Raw genomic sequence first — 20,638 nt, 5'->3', positions numbered from 1 at the left:
AAAATTTTGACAATGTGCTGGGATCCTTCCTCTTGGGGACCTGGTTTCCCCTTTTTTAAAGAGGTTCTTAGTCTACAAACACATCCAAATCTGAGAACTGATTCAAGGGCCATGGTTCTCTGTTTTGTTGTATCAAGTTAGACTTCTGTTCACTAGACCTAGAACTCTTCCACTTATACAGCTCAGGTAAGAATTTGGTAGACTGTTCATTTGCTTCTTGTCTAGAGACACCATGATCAACCAGATAATACCATAGTCTCTGTGAGTCAGGCTATAATGATCACTGCTTTTGATTTCACCATCCTTTACAGTAAGCATGTCCACCTCGTATTTTGCAATTAACTGCCAACACTTGGTTCCTGCTACCCTGGGATCCAATTACCCTCATTGTACTTAGGGATCTCAGTTCAACAGTAGCAGTTACCACTGTAATTTCTGCCCCACAGAGAAGAGTAAGCATAGAACTCTTCAAGAATATTGGAGTTCCCCACATTGACTTATTTCTCACCCTCCTGGTAAAACGTGCGTCTTATGAATCGTCCCTGAGTGAGCTGGTCAGGTCTTAAGAGCATAACTCCTCTTGAACAGTTCAATCTATCCCAAGCCTTTGGTTGTCTCCCTCTACGGTAGACTAAGGCCATTCTGACATTTCAACTTCATTTAGTTTAGGCCATTTTTGAGTCCACGTTTTATCCAAGCAAATAAACAAACTTTTAGAGCCCTTCTAACCCTCAAGATAAAATATTGAACCCAGAATATCTGCCTAATAGGTCTATATCAATGGCAGGGTAAGTTGTAAACAGAATCCACAGTGTCTTACAAGGAAACTACCTCAGGGGAGTCCATTACATGTTCTTCGGGCAGGAAAATTGAGAGGACTGGTGAGTCTGTGTACTTTATAACTCCAATGCCACCTTCCATCTTGTAAATCCAACTGTTTTATTTTGGCTGCTCAGTTTATCATTTTTCTTCCTCCTTACTTTTTCCTTTAGCTTGATAATTTGGTAAGAATCAGGGACCACCAGACATTTTAAAGGTACAAGTGCAGTAACTCCCAAACCAGCTTAGATGTCTTCCTATTGTGTTGTTATCAATGTGCATATTCAGAAGCCAAAATAAAAGCACGTGGTCCCTCAGTGGGTTCCCTGAACTGCCATATCACAGAGTAGATGACCCTGAGTATCATGTCACACAGAGATGTCCCTGACTGCTGTGTCACAGTGACCTGTATAAGCTGGCCTCAGAGAACCGACTCTCTCAACCAACCAGCTCAAGAAGGACGAATAGGCTGACATATGGCTGAGAAGAAAAAGTCAGACAACTCACGATGACTCATACAGACACTTGAAAATAAAAAATCTATACACAGCCACCTACGGTATTTTAATTTAAAAAATTTACCCGAGTCCTGTAGAAATATAATTTGCGTGAAAACCCACATTGCTAAAAAAAATTTTCAGTTCTCACATATGATTTCCCAGACCTCCAGACTTCTGTGTCTCCTTCTAAGTACAGATCATTTTCCAAGTTTTGGTGCATAAGACACAAACACTGATTTAAGCTGAAATCGAATCAATCCACTCTTTTAGTGGAAAGATGAAAATTAAATTTAAATTCTCATCTCAGAATTTTTTTAAAAGGCAACTTCAGGACGTGGGGAGGGAGAGGAAAACCAAACCTTTGACCACCATCTCTTACATCTGGGTTTCTGACTTTTCTGCCCTCTCCTCAACCTTCTCATCTTGGCTGGGAAGTGGTGAGAGGGTGGGATTCGCAGTCACACCCCCAAGGGTAGCCCAGCTCCTCCCCTGAAACAGGTTGCTAATCTCCTCTGGTTGCTCCCTTCTCCATGAAGGGTGGGATTTGAGTTAAAGGCTTCCAAGGCCCCTTGCAGATCTTACATCCCACAATTCTACTTTCTTTGACCCTCTACCCCATCCTGTGTTGTCATTCATGGATTTGAAGGCCAACCTGGGGACACAAATGATGACGCACACCTGAGAGTTCTCCAGGGTGAGAACAAGGCAACTTGCTTCCTTCCGGGTCCCTTCTTTTTCATCTGGACAAAGGATGGGTGTCCCACAATTCTTAAAGCTATCAGATAATGAGGTTCGGGATGGTTCCGATCCCGTACACAGAGTTCCCATCACTAAGATGTGGCATATTGGGGGTGGGGAGTCCCTCAGGATATCAAAGCTGGCCTCATAACATTTGCACCACATCTGTCTAGCTTCAGCCTTCGTTTCCTTTGGTGCCACTGAAAAGCAGGTAGAGGATGCCTCTTCCCTTCCTGGGAGGCTTCCTCCAGCTCCCTCGAGGGGGCCCTGCCCCATACTGACTTCTCATACCTGGCTTTCTACCCCATTCCTGCTGTCAAAGTTTACCAGGCCCGCTGGCTGTTTCTTCTGTCTTCTGCTCCAGATGGGCTACCACTACCATGGGATCTAATGGATTAAATGCATGCTCAAAATCCTGCCAAAAATCAAGGCACTCACTGTGTTACCCACCCCCATGCCTTCTGTCCCTTCACCCATCCTTTTCTAGCCTAGTGACCACCCACCTGTATCCACAAGGGCCCATGTCAGACACTGGAGACAGGCCCCTGGAGCAGGTATTTAAGGGATGGTAGGTAGGCTTTCAGTGGCCTACGACAAGTCACACTGCAAGAGACGCCTCCCACTCCACCCACCCAAGGAACCAGCTCGATCATGCATTTGTATTCATCGCTACTCCAATACCTCCCAGAAAATAGCTGCCTAGAACTACGCTGTGCTTTCTCGAGATGTAGAATTCATGAACATATTTCTGAGGACACGAGAAGAGAGTGTTAAATTTAACATCAGATAACTTTGCAGCTTCTAACCAATGGTGTGCTGGTAAATGTTTATCAACAGGCTCTCCAGGAAAAATATTGTGCACACACATACACACACACGTTTATAAAAAATTGTACTGATCTAAAGGATGTATAGCACACAGTTTACCAATAATAATATATGTAGTCATTTTTATTGTAAATTCCACTTAGCCCATTGATTCTTACAGAATGTTTTTGTGGACTTTTCCAGAACGCTTGTTTCTGCAGCCAAACTATGGTGGTCATTGACAAATGAGTGTCGTTCCAACATGAATATGGGTTGAGATCTTCATTTAGTGAAACAAAGAAGGTGAAGATGCAAGTCAGAACTTCACTCATTCATCAGTGACGTGAACAACTTCTTTACTGAATCAAATAACAGTTTTCAAATGTTTGAAGACTATTTCCTGAGGTTTTTTGGTGGTATTCAGAATGCAACAGGTACAGACACGAGACACTCTTGAGTTTAATCTACATTATTAACAATTCCCTATTACTTCCTTGAATCCAGACCACGATTTCTCAACTTCACTATTGACATTTCAGACCAGAGAGTCTGATCATTCTTTGTCGTGGGGGCCATCCTGTGCATATTGAACGTTTAGTAGCATCCCTGGCCTCTACCCGCTAGATGCCAGTAGCACCACCACCCCCATTTGTGACCATCAAAAGTGTTTCTGACCAATGTCCCCTGCGGACAAAGTCGCCCCTGGTTCGTAACCACTGATTTTGACAATCAGCAAAACAATAAACCGAGCCTTGATTGACTGTGTTTGACAACTTGTGTGGTATAAATACTCCCACCACGGCCAATTTCCAGCTATCAAAGTGACTTCACCAACACCATTTTGTGGTATTTCCACCTTACAGACACAACAGATGTAAATAACCTCAAGAAATAAACACAGTAAAAGGAGTAGGAAGGTGACGATTGATCACCTTTGTCTTGAATATAATTCATTTAATTGTACGTTTACGTAGTTTAATTTTTAACAATGGCCGTGCTTAACAACCAGCTCGTAAACCTAAAATTTGAGAATCAGCTCTCACCAGCCAGTCCAGCGAGCTCCAGCACAGAACTGCTTCTACTCCATGAGAACATGCAGGGTTTTATTTTATTTTATTTTTTTAAAACAAATAAGAAAATAATTTTATTTTCAGCGTTATTTCTTTCATCTTTGGACTTTAAAGGGATTTGATCCTTTCAGGTTTAATTTTCCCCAGAAAATTTTATAAAGCAATAGTCAGATTTTGTTTATCTTCATATCACTGGCACTTTTTATTGGAATTTTTATGTTGACTTTCAGTGTCATTCTAGAATTTTTGATGAGCTATACTAGACAATTGGATTGGGTATGATTTGGGCAAAAATAGAATCTCGACATGTAAAAACAGAAATAGACATTTAAGGTTCTATTTAATATTTTGTCTTTTTTTGACCCATTACTCTTAACTATTAACTGGGGTCTGGCTCTTTCTCTCTGTAAAGGAGCTCAGTAGTTTCTTAAGGAAGTCTTTGCCCGCTTTCCTAAGGTCAGTTCCTAATAACAATAAACCCTCCTTTGGGTATGGTAGTAGGCATGAGCAATATAATTTTTGCACTCAAAAGCTACGAAGTGGGCTTCCCTGGTGGCGCAGTGGTTGGGAGTCCGCCTGCCGATGCAGGGCACGCGGGTTCGTGCCCCGGTCCGGGAAGATCCCACGTGCCGCGGAGCGGCTAGGCCCGTGAGCCGTGGCCGCTGAGCCTGCGCGTCCGGAGCCTGTGCTCCGCAACGGGAGAGGCCACAGCAGAGGGAGGCCCGCGTAACGAAAAAAAAAAAAAAAAAATACAGCTGGGCAGCAGACGGCCTGGAAACTCATTTTGGAAAATCCCATGAAAAAGTAACAAGTTCCTTCAGGATTTTCTTCTGAACATCGCAGGCTAAAGTCCCCCTCTTCCCTTGCTCCCCCTTCATTTGTCATGCTTCCCAGAAGCTCAGCTAATGGCTCACATAGTCCCGTTTTCTCAACCTGCTACTTTGGATGGATAAAGTCCCTTCAAGTCAATTGCTTCTGTACTCATTTCCAGAACAAGACACCTCTTACAACACCAGGCCCTCAACCTTATTCACCACAGTCTTCGTAAAGAGAGGGTACCGGCTATCAGTTTCCATAGATGGCATTTGACCTATAATGCAACTTCATTTCTTTATTGAAGTTTGGTTGCTGTACAATATTATATAAGTTACAGGTGTCCAACATAGTGATTCACAATTTCTAAAGGTTATACTCCATTTATAGTTACTATAAAATATTGGCTATATTCCCTATGTTGTACAATATATCCTTGCAGCTTATTTTATATGTTAACAGTTTATACCTCTTAATTCCCTGCTCCTCTCTTTCCCTCCCCACTTTCCTTTCCCCCACTGGCAACCACTAGTTTGTTCTCTATATCTGTGGGTCTGCTTCTTTTTGTTATATTCACTAGTTTGTTGTATTTTTCAGATTCCACATGCGAGATACCATATAGTATTTGTCTTTCTCTGTCTGACTTATTTCACTTAACATAATACCGTCCAAGTTCATCCATGGTGTTGCAAATGGCAGAATTTCATTCTTTTTTATGGCTGAGTAGTATTCCAGTGTGTGTGTGTGTGTGTGTGTGTGTGTGTGTGTGTGTGTATACACACATCTCACATCTTATATATATATCTTCTTCTTCTTTATCCATTCATCTGTCCATGGGCATATAAGTTGCTTCCATATCTTGGCTATTGTAAATAGTGCTGCTATGAACATTGGGTGCATGTATCTTTCTGAATTAGAGTTTTTGGTTTTTTTGGATATATACTTAGGAGTGGAATTGCTGAGACATAGGGTAATTCTAATTTTAGTTTTTTGAGAAACCTCCATATTGTTTTACACAGTGGCTTGATGCAACTTCAATTTAAACATAACCTGTGCCATAATAATCCACTCTGCTGATCAAGGACTTGGTTCCACTCTAGTCAAATATGGCCTTGGGGGGCTTCCCTGGTGGCGCAGTGGTTGCGCGTCTGCCTGCCGATGCAGGAGAACCGGGTTCGCGCCCCGGTCTGGGAGGATCCCACGTGCCGCGGAGCGGCTGGGCCCGTGAGCCATGGCCGCTGAGCCTGCGCGTCCGGAGCCTGTGCTCCGCAACGGGAGAGGCCACAGCAGAGGGAGACCCGCATACCACAAAAAAAAAAATAAAATAAAATAAAAAAAATATGGCCTTGGGGTGTGTAGTGATATACAGCATAAGTCGGGGGGAAACAAAAGTTTTCGAGCAAGCAAAGGCCAGTCATTTATTTAAGACACATTCATTACACTCCGTATGAGCCAAGCAATGTCCAGGTACCAGAGATACAGCTGTGTGTCATATAAACACTGTTCCTCCCCTCCTGCAGTTGATACTCCAGTAGGAGGGCCCGTTGTCACTCAAATAATCTCTCAAAACCTCATCACAAATAATGCAGAGGGGGATGAGAAGGAGAAGATTTCAGAAAGCACGTGGGAAGACCCTCAGTGTCCTATCTGCCAAGAGAGGCTTTAATTCAACAACTCATAGAAAAAGAGCAGTTTAGCCAGGAAGTCCTGAGGTCGAATTTTGACCCTCCGCTCTGCCCTTCCTCACGGGGCCTTGGAGAATCTCAGGGGAGCCTCAGAAGCCTGGATTTGGCTGTGCAGGCCTAGACTTATACCCCACAAGGGAGGCCTTCCTTGTGCCCAGAGAAAACCTGTCATCTGGCTGGTTTATTTCCTGCAGGAGAAATAAAACCCTGAATGGAGCTGCTCATCTTATGGCAGAGGATGAGCCAGGGGTCTGCCTCTAGCATTTGCAGGTGAAAGGGTGCCTTCCCCCAGGTGTAGGGATTATGGTGACCTGCCAGTTCCCTGCAAGAGGCCAAGTCAAGCATTTGGCTACTGGGAAACCCCTTCCCTGGGCAGGGGCCCAGAAGCCCTCTCCCCTCTTGAGACAGCAAAGTTGGGCTCATGTGAGGGGGCTGATTGTCTCTGTTCATCCACAGATGCCCTGCAGACCCTGTGCAGACAGCCTGGCTGGGCAGTTCAGTACGGGGCCCAGAAACCAGGCTTCACACCCTTGACCATGAGCGTCTCCAGGACAGGCAAGGTGGTGAGGTCAGGGGCGGACTCCAGATGCCCTAGTGAAAGCCAGCCTCTCTGTCCAGGAGGTTGTCAAGACCTGGGGCTGGTGGGGGAGGAAATGGCCTCGGTCTTGGCCTGGGTGCTGACTCTGAGGAAACATCACCCACGCACGTGGGGGCCACTTGCCCATCTTTCCTTCCTGGAAACAGGCTCAGTCTACCTCTGCTCCTGCAGGGGTGCTCCAAGGTCCAGGGTGATGGTGTCTGCAGGCAGGGGGTCCAGGGAGCAGCAGTTTCCCAGTCCCCCAGCACAGGGGTCACAGCTAGTGACACTGGAGAATATTAGAGGGGATGGGGACTCCAGGAGTCCCCGTGGCTCAGACTCAAATCTTGGAAGGGACCATGGGGACAGAGCAGACAGGGGACAGCAGCATCACTGGACAGCGGCCCTACCCCCCCAACCCTGGTGGCCCCCCATTTATCAGAGCCCCCAGATCTCAGCGGCCCTACCCTCCTAACCCTGGTGGTCCCCCATTTATCAGAGCCCCCAGATCTCAGAGGCCCTACCCCCCAACCCTGGTGCCTCCCATTTATCAGAGCCCCCAGATCTCAGCGGCCCTACCCTCCCAACCCTGGCGCCCCCCCATTTATCAGAGCCCCCAGACCTCAGCCAGCTGATGCCACACACAGAGCACTCCCCCTGTTGCCCTTGTCAGTCTTGGGGGTCTGGCAGGGGGTGGTGGTTGTCCTGGGGGGAGACCAACAGCCCCACCCGGAAGAATATGGCTTCTGAGAAAGCGTGCCACGGGGCGAGCCCTCAGCCGAACTCTGATCTAAAATGAAGAGGGTGGCTCTTCCCCACGACAGAGGGAACACAGAGGGTGTGGGCAGCAGGTGGCAGGTGCTGTGCCCAGGAGTCACTCCAAGGCCATGCTCTCCAGCAGAGGGGCCGGGGTGCCTGGGTCAGGGGCTCGGGCAGCCTCACTGCACTAGCGCTTAGTCCATGGCTGCCCGATACCGCAGGCTCCGCTTTCCCCCAGTCGGGACGGGTGTGATGGAGGGAGGGAAGGGCGGGTCCTCTTAGTCTCGCCTCTGCCAGGAGGTGGAGAAGGTCGGAAGTGGGCCTGGCCAGGACCTATGACACATGGAGCCACCTGCCCCGCTGGCTTGCCTGAGCCTCACAGAGCAGCCAGAGGGGCCGGCATGGGCTCTGTGGCCCCTCTGGGATCAGGAGTGGGAAGCAGAACAGGAGGAGGGAAGAGAGGCAGAGATGATGTTTTCCCTGCTATTCGCCCCCTGAAGCTTCGTCCTTGCTTTCAAGTCCTGGGGGGCATGAGAAGGGGTCTGCGAGCAGCAGTGCCAGGCAGGGGGCGGCGGCAGGCTCTGACCTTCGGGAATGGCAAACAGCCAGGGGTGAGGGCTGGCCTTGTGTTCTCCCAGGAACTTTGGAAAATTCCTCTCTCACGATTCCCGTCCACCAGTGGATGCCGCCCATCAGTGGTTTTCGATCACTCGGGGCTTCTCGGAAGCTGGGGAAGCACGGGGAACGCACAGCGGTCAGAGCAGCCTGTCCTCAACTGCCCATGTTTATCCCTCGGTGCAGATTCTGGGGGAGGGAAGAGTTCCCTGCTGAAATGAGATGGGAACATCATTCTTCTCAGCCGCTGCTTCTCACCCATAGCTGCCTGTTAGAAACAGCTGCCCAGGCCCCACCCCAGAGACTGGGGTTGAAATTGCCTTGCGGTGGAGCTCAGATGCTGGAATTTCTTAGAATCTTCCCCAGGATCCTAATGTGCAAGCAGGGCCAGGGACCACAGCTGAGCAGCTCTAATCATAACGTGCAGCTAGCTGGGTCCCCAAGGAGCCAAGGGAGCATGGCTTTTTCTGCCCAAGGCTGTGGCGGAGACCACGTGCATCCTGGTGACCAGTCCTCTCAGCTCTGGTCAGCGGGTGCACTTGGCTGCGGGTGTGGTTGGCAAGTGTGGATCTCGCTGGGCACCTTGTGGCCTCCTATTCGGGGCCCCCATGAGAGTGGCTGGCTTGGTGTCCAGCCAAGGGGCAGGCAGCCCTGCGTGGCCAGCGCCTGGAGGAGGGACCTCTTTCCTCCCTGCAAAGGCTCAGGCCCCGCCTGTCCATCAACCCGGAACTGGAGCCCCTGTGGCCAGCTTGGCCCTTAAGTGTTTTAATTTCTAGTAACTTGGGCAGGAAACCTCACAACCTTTTATGAGTTGCCTTCCACAGCCCAGGTGTCTACCTCCACCCAGGAAGCCACGGGAAGCATGGCGTTGGTGGGCAAGGCAGGGTTGCTAAGTGCAGCGACACAGGGCCACCAAGCTGAGCAGGGCCCCCCGGGAAAGCAGGGAAGCCATGTGGATGGGCTTTTCCCTCTCGCTTCGGCTCCCATTGGATACTTAGCTCTTTCCGTGAGGCCTCTGGACGAGGGGCTGGGACGCGGAGGGGAGGAGAGCTGCAGGGCTTCTTGCTGTGGACAGTGACATCCAGGAGGTAGAGCTGGGTGCCCACTCTGTCCCAGCTGTGGGCAGATCCTTTCTAGAGGAAAGGGGAGTTTCCTTGAAAGAGTTCAACCTATCAGAGTGTTCTGGGCACTCCTGGCTCGGAGTGACAGCCAACCTGTGTTTTATGGCCGCTGTGGGCGTCATTATACCCTCAGGGCCACTGTCCTGATAGTGGGGTTGGGGAGAGAGTTCAGATGGACCTCAGATCCTCCTGATGAAAAAGGAAGAGGGTATGTGATGTCCTTACCCGGTGAAGACATCCACATTCGGTATCTCAGACTTCAGGTCAAATCTTGCCCACACATTTGAGAAAAACTAGCCAACCACAGATAAACGTCCCTGCCCCCAGGGAGCTACAAGGTTCCAGGCTGGCCCCAGACCATCTTAACTACTTGTCTGCTATTTCTACATAACCCATGACAGGCGGACCTTACTCCCCTCCTCCCTAGACTTTATCGGACTCTGGGGTCAAAGGAGTAAAAAGTTTAGCAGTGAGCACGTGTGCATGTGTAAATGTGCATGGACGCACACACGCACCAATGCACACAAACACACCAAACACACGCACACCACACACACACGCCCCTCACACGCACACACGTATCCCAAACCTGCTCATACTCCAAGGGGTGCGCCACGGCAACCCTCCTAGCCCAGCTGCGTGAGCCTGGACCCAGATCCCCAGCACCCCAGGCTGTGTCCTTCTTCCGGCTCCATCCTCACCTCCTTGGCTTTGTCTGAACCAGCCGCGTCCCTTTGAGCCCAGGAACTCAGCCCGAGGCCCTCTGGCCATCCCCTAATGAACCCTGGGCTAACACAGTGCCCCGCAACTCCAGAACTGTGTGTTGAAGGGGTGGGAAGGTCCATTCCCAGCACAGGTAAGGAAAGTAAAAGAAGAGTGAGCCCTCTTCACCCTGGGCCTCCTGTTCCGGATGACAAGAGGGCCAGGCAGGCTCTGATGAAAGGTGGGGAGGAGGGTTCTTGGACCCCAACATGTTGCAGATAAGGGTGAAAGGACAAGACAAGTCCTTGAGCAGGAAGAGCTCACCTGAAATTCAAAGTAGACACAGAAGTAGGGGCACCAGCACGTGACAGCTGGATGGCTGGTGGTCCTGAGGCAGGATCCCCAGTCCCTGCGGTGTGGGACACCAAACTGAGTCAGAGGCCTCTCTCCTGTTTGCGGGGCCTGAATTTGCATCTGACTGCAGAGGGGAAGGCCCAGTGCCTCCCCACCGCCCACTCCGTCCCTCATTTGGGATACAACGTCCACAAGTAAAAAGGGTTTGAGAACATTTTGGGGGGAGATAGCATAGCGTAGTGGTTAGGAGCACGGGCTGTGGAATCCGACCACCGCTCTCCAAATTCTGACCCGGTGTGGCCTTAGTTGAGTCGTTTAACTTCTCTGTGCCTCAGCTTCCTTACTCATAAAATGAGGATAATGATAGCACTTTAATGTTCATATCAATTTGCCACTGCTGCTTTTTACAAACAGCCCAAAACCTAGTGGCTTAAAATAGCGGGAAACACTATCTCTGGCATTTTCTGTGGGCCAGGAATCTGGGGGCTGGCTTGGCTGGGCAGGTTAGTCTCAGGATTATTTGGGGTTCCATCTGATGTTGGCTGGGCTGTCATCTCAAGGCTCAACTGGCTGGAGGGTCGGCTTCCAAGGGGGCTCACGCACACACCTGGCAAGTTGGTGCTGGCTGTTGGTGCGAGGCATCAGCTCCTCCTGACGTGGGCTTCCCTGCAGGGCTGCTTGGGCATCCTCGCAACATGGCGTCCGGTCCCCCCAGAGAGAGCAACCTGGGACAGAGAGAGCCAGGCAGCTGCTGTCCTTTTATGACCCAGCCTGAGAAAGTCTAACACCATCACTCCTATTCTATTCATTCTACTCACATTCTGTTCATCAGAAGAGAGTAAGTCCAGCCCACGTTCAGAAGGAGGGAAATCAGGCTCTACCTTCTGAAGGCAGGACTGTCAAAGAATTAAGTATGATAGGAATGCCAGGAGGGAAAGAAATAGGGTGCTATACAGAGAAGGCCAGAAAAGCTACTTAGATGGGATGATCTGGAGACACTTTCTAAAGGACAAGAAGCAACCAGTACAGGCAAACCTCAGAGATACTATGGGTTTGTTTCCAGACCACTGCAATAAAGCAAACACTGCAATAATGTGAGTCACACACATTTTTTAGTTTCCCAGTGCATATAAAAGTTATGTTTACACTAGACTGTAGTCTATTAAGTGTGCAATAACGTTTTCTTTAAAAAAAAACAGGGCTTCCCTGGTGGCGCAGTGGTTGAGAGTCCGCCTGCCGATGCAGGGGACACGGGTTCGTGCCCCGGTCCGGGAGGACCCCACATGCCGCGGAGCGGCTGGGCCCGTGAGCCGTGGCCGCTGAGCCTGCGCGTCCGGAGCCTGTGCTCCGCAGCGGGAGAGGCCACAGCGGTGAGACGCCCGCGTACCGCAAAAAAATAAATAAATAAATAAAATGTAAAAAACAATGTACATGCTTTAATTTAAAAAACACTTTATTGCTAAAAAATGCTAACCATCATCTGGTCCTTCAGTGATTTGTGATCTTTTTGCAATAGTGACTTCAGAGATCACTGATCACAGATCATTATAACAAATATAATAATATCGAAAAGGTTTGGAATATTGCAAGAATTACCAAATGTGACACAGAGGCCTGAAGTGAGCAAATGCTGTTGGAAAAATGGTGCCGATAGAATTGTTCAATGGAGGGTTGCCACAAACTTTCAATCTGTAAAAACACAATACCTGTGAAATGCAATAAAATGAGGTGTGTCCGTAATGGGAATAGCCAAGGGATGGGCATTCCAGGTAGATGGAACCATAAGCTCAAGGGCCCAAAGGAGAGAAGGATCTTGGGGGGCTCCGGAACATCGGCGAGGCCAGGATGCCTGGAGCCGGGGAGTGAGGGTGAGTGCTGCTGGAACAGGGGTGGAAAGGCAGCATTTCACCTGTCTTTCCAGGTTCTCAAAGGCTCTGCCACTTAGTGCAATCTCACTGCTTGCTACAGAGTGGCTCATTCAGGAGTGTTGAAAGGAGGGAGAGGGCGCCAGGAGAGGTCAAGGGCATCAAGGACGAGACAGAGGCACCAGCAGCAAGACAGTTTAGAGTGGGCAGAGAGGAGGAAGGGAGAGCAAGCCACAGGCCGTGGGATGCGGCTGGACAAAGTCAGCTCTCCAAGGCCACCGGCGTCGCCTGACCTGGGGGAGCAGGAAGCTGAATTGAGAGATAGCCTTGAACATGGACAGTTCACCACTGGGCTGAGGGTCAGATGGAGGCCAGGAGGCAGTGAAGAAAAAGGCTAGGACAGCTTTTGCCAACCCACAGTTAGAGGGCAGGTGACCTCCAAGCCTCCATTTCCTTACCTATAAAATCTCCAATCCTTACCTCCTACATCTGTAAAATCCCTGATTACCTCAAACGTGCTGGAGCTGCTCCTCTGGCTCAAGAGATCTGCCTGGTAAATATCCAGCGATTTTGTGAACTGGTTGTAAAACTGCTGATAAGCCTGAAATCAGCAGTGGTGGGAGCGTTTACACCACGGAAATTGGCAAACACTGCATATCAGGACTTTTCTCCACCCCCCTTTCTGGGGCGTTGGTTTATCCGCCTGCCACTTGCACGTGCTCTTGTTTTCAGAACTGAAAAAGGAGAAAATATTTACAGCACGCGGCACACGGTAACTTCTCCCCAAACAGTTGCTACTCGTCCACACGTACTCTCATCAACCCAACCACAATGACCACGAACACCTTTTGAGTCTAAAGACAGGAGAGTTACAGGACCTCCGGGAAGTCACACTGCATCCACCTTGCAGACCTCTGCGACCAGCCACCTCCATGATGCCCCGCTGCTCTGGACACTCACATGCTTACTCTGTCAAGGAAGTTATGTCACGGGGGCTTTAAGAGGAAGGACAGCTGGAGCAGCCTCCACAAAACCTCCTCCGCTGCGGCCACGTGAGACATGGCCCCAAACCAAGGGGGTCTCCTCCTTGCCACCCTCCCAGTCTTCCCCACCCGCCCAGGCAGGACCCAGGACCTGCAACTTCCCCAGACAACGCCAGGCAGTCATTCACAGCCAGCGAGCAAATGCAGGGGTAGGGGGTCAAAACCTGATCTCATCCCAAGAGCTGAGATTCGCATGCCTTCTTGCTGCTGTCATTTTAATCAGGAGTCGTTTTCTAGGAGACACATTTTGCGATAGAATCGGATGTCAGTTCAGACGACCTGGGCTCAAGCCAGCCAGTTGCCAGATGTGTGACTTCATCCAAGTCAAGGTCATCTGTCCCTTTACTATAACATGGAATGATTGTTTTGACAATAAAGGAAATTATCAGGCCGTAATTGAGCACTCATAATGGGCCAGACACTCCCCTGGGCGCTTTCCACAAAGCAGGGTGGAAGTGGCAGGTGCCAGCAGGCTGCCTGCCCTCCTGAGCAGAGGATGGAGAAAGATGTCAGTGCAGCTCTGAAGGCTGGAGCCCCAGCCCCAGACTGAGCCTCTATCCCTTTGCACATCAGCTGTCTTCTCCCAGGGGCCCCAGCCAGCCCTATTCCTGGGACGTATTCCCTGAGCGTGGGGCTCGTGACCCCCATGTCCCTTCAAGTGGTGGTCTCCTGTTCCCTGTGTTTATTACAAAACAAGGTCCAGCCTTTCATTTATAACACGGAATGAACGATTATCTGTCGCAGTGTTTGTTTCCTTTGAGTCAGTTTTTCTACTTCTGCTCTTTTTTTTTTTTTTAATTTTTGGCCACACCGCACGGCATGTGGGATCTTAGTTCCCCGACCAGGGATGGAACCCGCACCCCCTGCCGTGGGAGCGCAGAGCCTTAACCACTGGACAGCCAGGGAAGTCCCTACTTTTGCTCCTTTTTAATGATGGTTCTGCCAAAGTCATAAAGGAGGCCAGCAGGCACTGAGTCCAGAACTAGGAGCTTGACAAACCTACCTCACTAAATCCAGAACTGTGCCACCAGCTCCATTTCCAAATGAGGGAACGGGGCGCCATCCATCCCTCCAGAAAACCTAAAAGAGCTCTAATCCAAAAGCATCTCAATGAAACCAACCCCACTGGCTATTTATTTTCCTTCTCAATCTCTACCAAGTGACCATTTAGAGCCACTGAATAAAGACTCCAGACAGTCCAGGCATCCTGCAGGACGCATTCACCCAACACAGAAGTTTCCAGAAGTTGATAGCTTCACCAAGGGCCAACAGGTGCCGTGTGAGAAGGGCTGGAGGGAACCAGCAGCCTCCACGCAGCTCCCAGGCTCGCACCACGTCCTCGTCTCTGTCCCTCTCCCTGCGCTGTCAGGCCCCATGGCAGCACCCACCTCACTCCATCACAGCTGCTCATGCTATGACCAGGAACTCAAGGTGGCTGGGCCACCTTTCGGGTCCAAGGCAGGTAGAGGAGGCCCCCTAGCTTTCACAGTTATGAACATCTAAACCTTCTAAACTAAGGGCAGCTCAGGCCCTTCTTTCCTTTAATTGCCACTGGTGACCCGTGCACACAGATTTGCATCTGTAAAGCCAGTGTGTTTGTTTTCAAGAAAACCTCGCCTCTCCCTGCTTTCTCTTTTGGTTTGATTTTTTTAAAAAGACATTCAACTACAGATGAAAAGCTCTCAGGTAGCATTTGAAGATTTGCAGGACTTTTAGATAACCAAGAAAAAAGTCGCAGAAAAGAGCCTTCTATCCCTGGGGCACTGCTTTTTCTCGCCCTCTTTGAGGGCCTTTGCGTGTGTGTTTGTGTATTTTTTATTTTCAGGATACCACTGAACATGGATATCTCAGAAATAAGGAACCAGGGACTATAAAAGTCAGCCAAGTTCCTTTTGATATTATTCCTTCTTTATTGTAATCTCTGTTCCTTCCATGACATTAGATAATTCTATTTATCTTGACTTTCAACCAACTAAGCCAGTAACTGACTTTTTAGATTTCCATGTGGATCTTTGAGGAATTAAGACTTGTTTCTCAGGGAGACTGGCAGTCTATATGTCTTAGTGTTGAACACATCTCAGATTGGCTAGTTTGTCACTTTGCTACCTGTTGCAAAGCCTCAGTCCTTCAGGAACACTCGAAGCCCTAAGACACCTCAGCTGCTCCCATCCCAACGGCGCGTTGCTCAGCGTGTGATCACACGTGCCAGCCTGTGGCTGGCAGCCATATAACCCTCAGCACTGAGAATGTGGCTAAAGGCCCAGGAACAGCCCCCCAGAAGGGAAATCCACCACTCCCAATCCTGAAGGAAGAAATCCACGTCTCTCCCTCACCATGGCAAACATCTAAGCTGGAAATGTACCACAATTAGGAGTGAGGCAAAGCCTGCCTGGATACTTCACCCCACAGCAACCCACTCCCTCCTGCATCTCCTGGTGGGCACGGCTCTCCCACATGCACCATCAATGGAACCTCACATACCCATTGTAGGGGTGAGTAAACTGAGGCAATTGATGGCATTAAGTCCCAGTCCCATCTGCTACGGCACAGTTTAAAACAGATAAGCCAGAACCACAGGAGATCAAGACATAGTGTGTTTCTTCTTTCCTTTATTTATTCAACAAAATGACATTTATCGGGTGTTTATGAACTGCTGAACACTGGAAAGGCACACCAGTCCAAACCACAGGCTTCAAGCCATCGTGACCAGTTCTGTGTTCTGCTCACAAACTATGGCATTAGAAGATACCTGATAAAAGGCATCCTACTTCTTACAGACTCATGGTCCCTTAAAAAGCCAGTTTCATTTTGCTCAAGCAAGCAGCAGTGGAGAATTAGAATGCTTTGTCTTGGGATCCCAGAAGGCCTCCTTTCAGGGAAGACTCACTCCTCTAAAAAAAAAAAAAACACACCAGGAACACATCTGCTTCCCCAGTAACTGCCTGGCGTGGGCCTTCCTTGCCCTGGCAATTCTCTTCCTCTAGTAACGTCTATTTCATATGCAAAACGTAGAGAATGGGCTTGCATATGACAATCCATGTTTAATTCTCCATCGATTGCAGTATCTTAGGTATTATCCAGGCTCCAAGACAGACGTTTTCACACATTCATGACAACTACCTACAGGCATGCCGCCTCTGATCTCAGACCCCACGAGGGAGCCGCCCTATGCTCCGAAGTCAGTTAGTACATATGCTCCAGGGTCCAGCCTGTTCCCAATGGAATAAAACCAGCCCAGGAAGTCCAGAGCCTCCCACAGGAATGAAGGCAGTGGCATCAGATGCCTCAGAGGCCAAGGAGAGGGAGGATTCAGACCAGCCCCCTGCGTGACAATCCAAGAGTGCTAAGGCTTCTCCCAAGGCTCACCTATAAAACATCACCGTGAGGGTCCCTTTGTTCTACTGGTAACAGGTATTTCAGATGATGAAAAGAAATAGGAGAACACAGAACACAGGGCCCTCTGAAATGCATTCTTCCTCAGCATTGTCTGCATAGGCTTTCCCAGCTTCCTCTCCAGAGTCCCCTTCAGCCTCAGGAGCGGAGCCTGGTGTAGAACTCCGAGAACTCCACGTTCCTACCTGGTTACCAGGCAGACCGCAGTCCATCTCTGCAGGCACAGCCCTCTGTTTCTATTTTGTTTATGAAACTGGGACATAGCCTCACTGTGGGAACAGAACACTGTGGCCCTTTGCAGTTGACACCTGGCTGAGGCTTCTCCCGTTGCGGTCTCTCTTCTATCAGTAACCTGTGGTTCCCAGGCAGAAACAGACACGCCCTCAGTGTTCTGATTACAGGGCACTAGGGAACATCCAAGATCACAGCTGTCACCCGAGCCAGGAAATGCCACCTGGGGCCCTAACTGTTCACTCTGGTCGTCTGAGAAGTTCAGAGAGTCACGCTTCCATGTTTAGGCATTAGGAGGCCCCCTGGGCTTGCAGAGGTGCAGGTGGCCTCCCTCACCCACCCTGGCTGCACACAGTGCGTGCATTTGCCATGCACACGTGTGCTTTTGCACGTAGGCATCTATGCAGGCAGCACCCAGCTCAGGGGTTGCCTTCTCAGAGGCCTTCCCCCTGCTCCCTGCCGGGCCCGTGCTGCCCTCACCCACTTCTCACTCCCGGAAACCTTCATTTTCCCTTTCACTCAAGAAATTTAATATACGCCACCTTGGGTTTTTTCTTGCATTCTCAACTCAAGTATTAAATTCCCTCCCAGGCAGAAGCAAAGCCTTACCGTTTCCTAGGGTCCCCTCAGTTCCCCACAGCACACAGAACCCTAAAATCACAGGTTTAGCGCTGCATCTCCTAGACTAGCTGGCCTGTTGAAATGAATGAGGCTTCTTGAGGAAGCCTACTGGGCTGCCTGGGGTCAGGGATTTTGTTTAAATAATGCCTGATGGCCACCTAGCCAGGTTTCCTGGGAACTGAAGCCTCATTGGTTTCCGGGATTTATCAGCGCCGTTGGGTTCTGGTGGCCCTGGTGACCCAATAGCAGCATGTCTGCCATGTCGGGACCCAGCTTCTCCACTTCCGCTCCTCTGCCAGCTCCTGGCTTTGCTCTCCTCTCCTTCCTGCTCCCTCAGAGCTTCCTCTCATTGCCTTCTCTCTGCATCCCCTTAGCTTTCGCTACTGCCTGTGACTTCTCTATCTGGGTCACATTCCAGGGAGAGAAGAGACTGGGTGACTGGCCACTGGCCGCTAGAGTCATCTCCTATTGGGCGGAGCTCCACGTCAGGTCATCCATTGGCTGGTGGTCAGCTGCCTTTTTGGTCAGGTGTCCCTCTCTGGTCCAATCAGCTGTGAGCAGAGTAGCAGGGCCTCTTGGCATGAATCAGGGCAGCTTATCCGGGAAAATCCCTCGAAAGGGAGGTACAGCTGTGGTAGACTCTGGCGTCCAAGGTCTCCTGAGGACGCAGAGCAGTACGCCTTGCGGTACAGTGCTTTTTCACTTTCCACTTGATGAACGACAGATCCTGGAGACTCCTGGAGAGCTTTTCTTTTAACGACATGGTTTTCAGTAGCCACTGAAGGTTAAATGGAATTTGCAGAGGAACAGGATTAGTGTACATTGTGGGTCGCTTTCCATTGCTACCCGTTCTTTAACTGTGCTAATACACTCTTTTGAACTTGAGGTACTCTGTTCACACAATGGAAATGTCTTCTTTCCCTCTCTCCTTCCTTGCTTCATTCATTTACCAAGAATGCACTGAGGAATGACAATAGATCAAGTATTGTGCTAGGGCCTGAGGGTACAGAAATCCAAAAAAAAAAGTTGTTCCTGTCTTCAAAGACCTCATAACAGTAAAAGAGCTTACAGTAGCACATGGGTTTGTGACATGTTCATCATTTTTCCACATCATTCTTCCTTCTGGGAGGAAGTGTTTGAAAAGGTGCCACCATCACACTTTTAAGCTCAGTACACAGAACCCAAATTGCTTATAGTCAGGACCTTCTGTGGCACCGTAAATATTGCATTTGAAGGGGAGCCCATCCTTGGAGTTGAAATGTCTCTGGACAGCTGGATTCCTTCCCTACCACCTCCCAGTCCACTGGGTCTGCAAAGCAAAGAAGCTCCTCTCACTTCCCACTATACTGGGCAAGTGCAAACTCACTCCAAACACAGGAGTGTCCAGCCTTGCACTTGACTCCCAGAGGGCTCCAACGTGTAAGCGTGAAAAGAGGCACATCATCATCATAACACTAAAGTCCCCCTTCCCTCCCGCTCTCCCTGAGCCCAGCATCACCCAGTGGACATGTAGCGAATGTTCGTGAGATTGAAGGCAAACGGTATTGCATCCTCTCTGTGTGTCCGGCTCTCTCCACTGTTTCTTGGACTTGCTTAAGCAGTTCCCTCCAAAAAGACTATTCCTTCAGAGCTCTCAAAGATGTTCTCTCCCCGATTGTTTAGTGACTTCTTCAAAAGGACATCATGGAACACAAATACAAGCAGTGTTCTCTTATTTCCGGGGCTTTATTGTTAGTTTCATTAATTTTATTAACCCTAAACCCAAAACAAGGGCTTTTGGGAGTGCGTAGGAGATCGCAGCTCCAGGCAAGCTCCCAGCTCTTACCAGGTGTAGTTTCTAATAAAACTACTGCATAAACGTAGACTTCTGTGCTCTGCTACCAATAAAACTGTAAGCTTTTTAAAAACATATCAACCCAAATGTTTTATCCCACAGATAAAGGTTCAGATCTGTGAGTTTGTAGCCCAGGCCCTCCTCTCCTGAGATAATGTCCTACAGATCATCAGTTCACACTGGCTTGGAGCTCCCTTGGCAACAGTGTGGGAGATTATCGCTCCTTGACGTCGTCATGCATTCTCCAGCACTTTGGCTCCAAAGGCAGTGGTTTGCCCTGCCCGCCCCCCATGCTGCCTCAATAGATTATGTCCTTACAACAAGCAAGAGGACTTGCTTAAGACCATTTTTCAATGTCCAGCATCTTTTAGATTCCATCCTTAAGCTAACAGAAGTTTCTTAGAATCTTGACCCACAAACATAACTTCCCTCGTTTCTTGCAATACGATGAGCTTAAACACAAAGCCTCCCTTTAAGCTGGAGTCTAAGTCCTCTTGGAAGGCGACCAGGACAGTCCTGATATCTCTACTTTGTCTCCACAACAGAGAGAGTTACAGCTGGGTTCTAGGCATGGGTGCTATAAAAATTCCATCTCACACAGCCTAGTGATAAATCAAATCCAAGTTTATTTATGAAGCAGCTCCTGCAGGGTCCCCGGCACGGTGCAGTGTTCTGTCTACCGGCAGAGGATGTTTCTTCAGGTTGTGTCGGTGTTTGCCCAGTCTCACCCACACATACTCATTCTCTGCTCAACTGTTTGAGCAAGCAGTTGCTTTGCCCAAGCAAAGTTGCTCCTGGCACAAACCCAGTTTCCTTGAAGGGATGCCAATGCCTGCTCCCACCCACCTTTCCCAATGACCAGCTAGTTGATGTCTACATACCTGCTGTTGTGTTACCCAACCCACCTCCTTCCTATACCCTAGACTACCCGTGCTGCAACTCGAAAACTAGAAATTATAGAAATTAATTTACATACAGGTCTTTTGTCTCCTTAGGTAGGTTTATTCCTAGGTATTTTATTCTTTTCGTTGCTGTGGTAAATGGGAGTGTTTTCTTAAATTCACTCTCAGATTTTTCATCATTAGTGTATA

The 20,638-nt window shown here is 49.2% G+C and overlaps 1 long non-coding RNA gene across 6 annotated transcripts in view; it reads right to left on the bottom strand.

Moving 5' to 3' along the window:
* Positions 1-7,637: 7,637 nt before the first annotated feature.
* The window catches only part of LOC114486683 (uncharacterized), a 28,790-nt gene continuing 15,789 nt past the window's right edge, over positions 7,638-20,638 (bottom strand). For 5 of the 6 annotated variants that reach the window (XR_008618010.1, XR_003680801.2, XR_008618011.1 and 2 more), the window contains 4 exons: positions 12,157-13,813; positions 11,168-11,285; positions 10,531-10,615; positions 7,638-9,516 (listed from right to left, as the gene is read on the bottom strand). This is a non-coding gene — a long non-coding RNA (uncharacterized lncRNA). The remainder of the gene's footprint in view (positions 9,517-10,530; positions 10,616-11,167; positions 11,286-12,156; positions 13,814-20,638) is intronic. The other variant, XR_003680800.2, reaches the window with a different exon arrangement.

The sequence above is a fragment of the Physeter macrocephalus genome, chromosome 8 (assembly GCF_002837175.3).
Source record: "Physeter macrocephalus isolate SW-GA chromosome 8, ASM283717v5, whole genome shotgun sequence".
Lineage (NCBI taxonomy): Eukaryota > Metazoa > Chordata > Mammalia > Artiodactyla > Physeteridae > Physeter > Physeter macrocephalus.
This window is presented reverse-complemented; position numbering and strand designations above follow the sequence as displayed.